The sequence below is a fragment of the Eleutherodactylus coqui genome, chromosome 7, assembly GCF_035609145.1.
Source record: "Eleutherodactylus coqui strain aEleCoq1 chromosome 7, aEleCoq1.hap1, whole genome shotgun sequence".
In the NCBI taxonomy this organism is placed as follows: Eukaryota; Metazoa; Chordata; class Amphibia; order Anura; family Eleutherodactylidae; genus Eleutherodactylus; species Eleutherodactylus coqui.
This window is the reverse complement of record NC_089843.1, coordinates 198,951,277-198,957,367: the sequence shown is the minus strand read 5'-3', so window position 1 is coordinate 198,957,367 and position 6,091 is coordinate 198,951,277. Positions and strand designations below refer to the sequence as shown.

Genomic DNA, 6,091 nt, shown 5'->3' with positions numbered 1-6,091 from the left:
CCACTTACCGGCACCTACCCGCGGGCCACTTACCGGCACCTACCCGCGGGCCACTTACCGGCACCTACCCGCGGCCACTTACCGGCACCTACCCGCGGCCACTTACCGGCACCTTCCCACGGCCACTTACCGGCACCTTCCGTTAGCCACATACTGGCACCTACCTGTGGCCACTTACCGGCACCTACCCACAGCCACATTCTGAAGCATACATGGAGCCACTTAGCGGCACTTAGCCGCGGCCACTTACCATCACCTACCCACAGCCACTTACCGGCACCTCACCTCGGCCACTTACCGGCACCTACCCGCGGCCACAAACGCACACCTACCTGCGGCCACTAAGGCGCACATATCCGTAACCATTTACCGACTCCTACCTGCGGCCACTTACCGGCACCTACCCGCGGCCACTTACCGGCACCTACCCGAGGCCCCTTACCGGAAACTACCTGCGGCCCCTTACCGGAAACTACCTGCGGCCCCTTACCGGAAACTACCTGCGGCCCCTTACCGGAAACTACCCGCGGCCCCTTACCGGAAACTACCTGCGGCCCCTTACCGGAAACTACCCGCGGCCCCTTACCGGAAACTACCCGCGGCCCCTTACCGGAAACTACCCGCGGCCACTTACCGGAAACTACCCGCGGCCACTTACCGGGAACTACCCGCGGCCACTTACCGGGAACTACCCGCGGCCACTTACCGGCAACTACCTGCGGCCACTTACCGGCAACTACCTGCGGCCACTTATCGGCACCTACCCGCGGCCACCAACGCACACCTACCTGCGGCCACTAAGGCGCACATATCCGCAACCATTTACCGACTCCTACTTGCGGCCATTTACCGGCACCTACCCGCGGCCACTTACCCCCACCTACCCGCGGCCACTTACCCGCACCTACTTGGTGCCACATACCAGTACCTACCCACAGACACTAACCCACAGCCACTTACTGAAGCATACACGCACATACCCGCAGACACATACAGGAGCATACCCGAAGCCATGTAGCCACTGCCCCTTACCGGCACCTACCCGCGGCCACTTACCGCCACCTTCCCGCGGGCCACTTACCGCCACCTTCCCGCGGGCCACTTACCGCCACCTTCCCGCGGGCCACTTACCGCCACCTTCCCGCGGGCCACTTACCGCCACCTTCCCGCGGGCCACTTACCGCCACCTTCCCGCGGGCCACTTACCGTCACCTTCCCGCGGCCACCCACCGGTACCTGCCCGCGGCCACCCACCGGTACCTGCCCGCGGCCACTCACCGGCACCTACCGGCGGCCACTCACCGGCACCTACCCGCGGCCACTCACCGGCACCTACCCGCGGCCACTCACCGGCACCTACCCGCGGCCACTCACCGGCACCTACCCGCGGCCACTCACCGGCACCTACCCGCGGCCACTCACCGGCACCTACCCACAGATACTAACCCACAGCCACATACTGACACACACATGCAGTTACAAACTTAAGCATACATGCATTACCCGCTAACACATACAAGAGCATACCCGAAGCCATGTAGCCAGAGCCACATACAGGCACCTACCTGTGGCCACTTACCGGCACCTACCCACAGCCACATTCTGAAGCATACATGGAGGCACTTACCGGCACCTTCCCGCGGCCACTTACCGGCACCTTCCCGCGGCCACTTACCGGCACCTTCCCACGGCCACTCACCAGCACCTTCCCACGGCCACTCACCGGCACCTACTTTATGCCACTCGCCAGCACCTACTCGCGGCCATTTACCGGCACCTACCCGCGGCCTTTTACCGGCGCCTACCCACAGACACTAACCCACAGCCACATTGAGGAGGTGGACAGCCCCATTAACCGTTCAGCAAACATTGAGGAGTTTTCCTCTCCTGAGACAGTCCTGTGTAAGAGTGAGGGTGGAGGCGGACTTAATGATTCCAGCGAGGAGGAGTTTGTGGAGGTGGCTGAGAAAGATACAGCAAAAAAAAGAAAATGCACAAAAAGTAAGGAGACTCTTATGGAGGTCAGCAATCCATTTGAGACTTTGGCGCAGGACCTCGAGTGCCCCGGTGAGAGCGGTGAGGAGTTATAAAATGAGCCACCATAAGTTTATATATCACTTGGATCTTGTAGTTTAGCCACTTTAAGTGTAAAGATGTATAGTGCATGACATTCATTATAAGGTCTTGCATGAGCTATGATATGTTGCTATAAGCTTACATCTGAGACATGGTTTTAAATATATGTTCCCAGAACGTGCAAGTTTTTAAATCAAATGCCAGAAGAGCTGCAGTTTTTAGTTTTTTGCGTCAGAAAAATGCTGATTTATTTTGCCTCCAAGAGTGCGGTATAAACTCTGATATCAGCCCTTCAGAATGGCCTTATGGTGCTGCAGTCTGGTCTGGGAGTACATATAACAAAAACGATGGAGTTGGCATACTAATTAACTCCAGAGAGTTGGCGCTACAGAGTAGCGAAGTGATTGAAGCAGGGAGATGCATCTCTGCAGTGCTGTTATATAGAGGCATACCGCTTCGTATTATTAATGTGTACGCACCTGCTGAGAAGCAAGAGAGGAGCGCCTTATCTGAGAAAATAAAGTTATTCATGCAGGGAAGGACACCTACTGTCCTCATAGGGGACATGAATTGCGACCTCTCTAAAAAACCATTTGATGTGTCTGCAAAAATATTATTTGAATTATGTTCTTACTTTCATTTGAGAGATATCCAGCAGGCATGTGGCATATCCCCTCAGCTTAATACGTACCATGCGGACAGGGGTGGGGTCCACTCCAAGATTGATTTTTGTTTTTTTATCAGAAAGTATATCTGCTATAAGTTATGTACAAGAGATGGCGCTATTCTCAGACCATGAGTGCTTGTTATGTGGGGTGGAGGTGGGGAACAGTGTTGTGTGGGGGAGGGGAGTCTGGAAGCTAAACCTGAAGCTTTTAGAGGGACAAGACATAAAATAGCAGTATGAAGGTCTGTATAGGAAGTGGAGGGAAAGGAAAGGAGATTTTGTAAATATCCTAGACTGGTGGGACTGGGTAAAGGGGAAAACTAAGGCCTTCTACAGGTCTGCAGGATATAAAGTAGCCAGGGAAAGGAAGGCAGAATACGTAAGGCTTAGCAATAGGCTCAGCTTCCTGATAAAGTTGCGGGATAGTGGGATAGACGTGCAAGAAGATATCGTGAAGGTCAGGAGGGAAGTAAATAATTTCCTAGTGGAGAAGGGGAAGGTTATAATGTACCGCGCCAAGTTGGACAAAATGCTGCATGACGAGACATGTTCGCGTTTTTTCTTTAAAAAAGTGTTTTCCAAAAAGCCAGCCTTTGAAATAATAGAGAAGGAGACAGGAGGGGAAGTGAGGGGGAGGAGGTGCATGAAGAGATAGCATCCTTAGGACTTGTATAAAGAAAAATGGAGGGATGAAGTCCTGGAGGGTGATGTGCTAAGTATACTTAAGAACAAGTTAGGGGAGGCGGAGCAAGTATCCGTCACACGAGAAATTACCGCTAAAGAGGTGTGGGAGGCGGTCCAGAGCATGGCCACTAATAAAACGCCTGGTATGGATGGATTACCTATGGAGTATTACCGTATGCTGTGGAGTGTGATAGGGAAAGATGTGTGTGAAGTGTGCCAGTACATGTGGGTGAATGTGGATATGGCTGAAAGTATGCGAGGCGGAGTGGTTGTATTAATTTCTAAAAAGGGCAATCTGAAAAACTTAAAAAATTGGCACCCGATTACACTTTTAAATGCTGATTATAAAATCTATGCTAAAATCATTGCAAATCGGATGCGTGCGGTAGTGGAGAGGGTGGTGAGCGAGGACCAGTACTGTGCGGTCCCCGGTAGGAGAGTGCATGAGAGTTTGTGTCTGGTGCGGGATTGTAATGAGTGAAACAAGAGTGTGTATGTGGTGAGCTTGGACTTTGAAAAAGCGTATGATAGGTTGTCGCATGGGTTCTTGTTCCGAGTGTTGGTGCGCATGGGGTTCCCGGGTATGTTTGTAGAGCGAGTGAGGAGTCTGTATGAAAGGATTTATAGTAGTATGTTAGTGAATGGGAAGGTTGGAAGGAGAGTGAATGTGATGTCTGGTGTACGTCAGGGGTGTCCGCTGTTGGCCGTGGTTTTCATCTGCGCCATGGAGCCGTTACTATGCCTGATAAGACAGGATAAGATGGTGCGGGGGATCCATATCCCAGGTAGTGACGGCAGAGAGCTAAAGGTATGTGCGTATATGGATGATGTGTGTGTGATGTGTGAGTCTGAGAGTGCAGTGAGGAGAATGAAGCTGTTAGTGTCTGTGTTTTGTGGTGTGTCTGCGTTCCGCGTTAACTGGGACAAAAGTGAATGCAAGGTGTTTGGTGAGACTGAAGTGAGTGCAGACATAGGTCTAAATAATGTGTCCAGGCCAATTAAAATCTTAGGCATCAAGTTCAATAATAATTTACAGGGGGAAGAGAGCTCGGAGGATGCAAAACAGAAGGTGGAGAACCGGTTAAATTTTTGGAAGTTACGCTACCTTACCATGATACGCAAAATTGTAATACTAAAGACTGTAAATTTGCCCATTTTCCTATATGTGGCATTAGTCTTCCCTCCGGGATACATGGGTCAGAGGAGGCTGAACAGAGTCATGTTTCTGTTCTTTTGGGGGTCCAAAATGGAACGCTTGAGGAGGGAGGTAGTGTTTAAAAGTTGGGAGAGAGGAGGAATGGGCTTTCCAAACTTAGATATTAATTCTGTTAGCAGAGTGAATGTGGAGAGAGAGTGGAAGAAAGTGCGGATGGACGGGATGAGCAATAGACTGAGTGAGATAGTATGGCAGAGTCTGCATGGCGTGTTACCGGTGCGAGAGTTTCAGCGTGTGAGAGGTTTGGTGAGGAGTGAGAGATGTCCGAGAGAGGGGTGCGGTGGATGTGAGAATGTGGTTCATTTATTTTGGAACTGCAGCCATGCACAAAATGTGCTGCGGAGACTTGGTCTGTTATGTAAGGAAATAACAGGAGTTAATTTCATGTCCTTTGAGTTAGTTATGTTTGGTTTAGGTGCGAGAGGCAGCGTGCGAGAGAGACTGTTGTGGTTGTTTATGGCGTGTGTGAAGGAAGTGTTATGGGATGTAAGGAATGTGTATGTGTTCAAGCAGAAGGATGTAAGTGAGAGGGACAGCGTGCGAATGGTGTTGGGGAAATTATACTTCATTTATTCATGGGACAAAAGAAAGGATGGAGTCGATGCAGAAGGCATATGGAAGGTTAAAAAATGGATACAATTAGTTGACTTGTCATGATTTGTAATGTATTTCTGTTGTATAAATGTGATGAATTTATTATGTTGGAGAATAAATAAAAACCTTATGATTTATAAAAAATAAAAAAAATCTATTCTCAGTTTAATATCTGATACGTCCCTTATCTGGGGACCATATATTAAATGGATTTTTAGAACAGGGAGCTGGAAAAAGTGCTTGCTCTGTCCACTCCGCGCATTGACCTGGTATTGCAGTACCTCCAGGACCGGTACACCCCCTTTCTTATTTCAGTATTCAAAAACAGAAACGACGAGCAAGAGGAGCAGCGCAGCTGTGGCTGCTAACAACCAAGCACTTTGATTGACACTCAGCCCGTCTGCCGTGCCGTGGAGCTCGCAACATTGTATCCACTGAGCAGCTGCGTCTGCCAGTGTGTGTGCAGCACAGGTACAACAAAACAACAACACACACACCCTACGTCTGTATGCTCTACGTATTCGGGTCATGGGCGTATATACAGGGGGTGCGGTCGCACCTGGGGCCCATAAAGTCTCTCTTTCCCACATTGTAAATCAATGCTATCAATGAAGCTTTATAGTTTGGGGGCCCAGTTCCAGACTTCGTACTGGGGCCCCGCAGCTTCAAGTTACACCTCCGGATCAGGATAATGCTAGGCCATTCCAACCAGCCTCTGTAAGTGACTTACAGTCGCTGCTAGTTCAAAAGCGGCAAGCAAGCAGGCTGGCCCCTGATGCGTGCTTCTGAGCCAACGCTTATAGATGTGTAGTGCATTCAGCAGAGTTCTCATAGCTAAACACTATGCTAACATT

At 50.4% G+C, this 6,091-nt stretch overlaps 1 pseudogene; it reads left to right on the top strand.

The window, feature by feature from the left end:
• Nucleotides 1–5,359: 5,359 nt before the first annotated feature.
• LOC136574174 (U2 spliceosomal RNA) lies at nt 5,360–5,540 on the top strand (annotated as a pseudogene).
• The last annotated feature ends 551 nt before the right edge of the window (nt 5,541–6,091 follow it).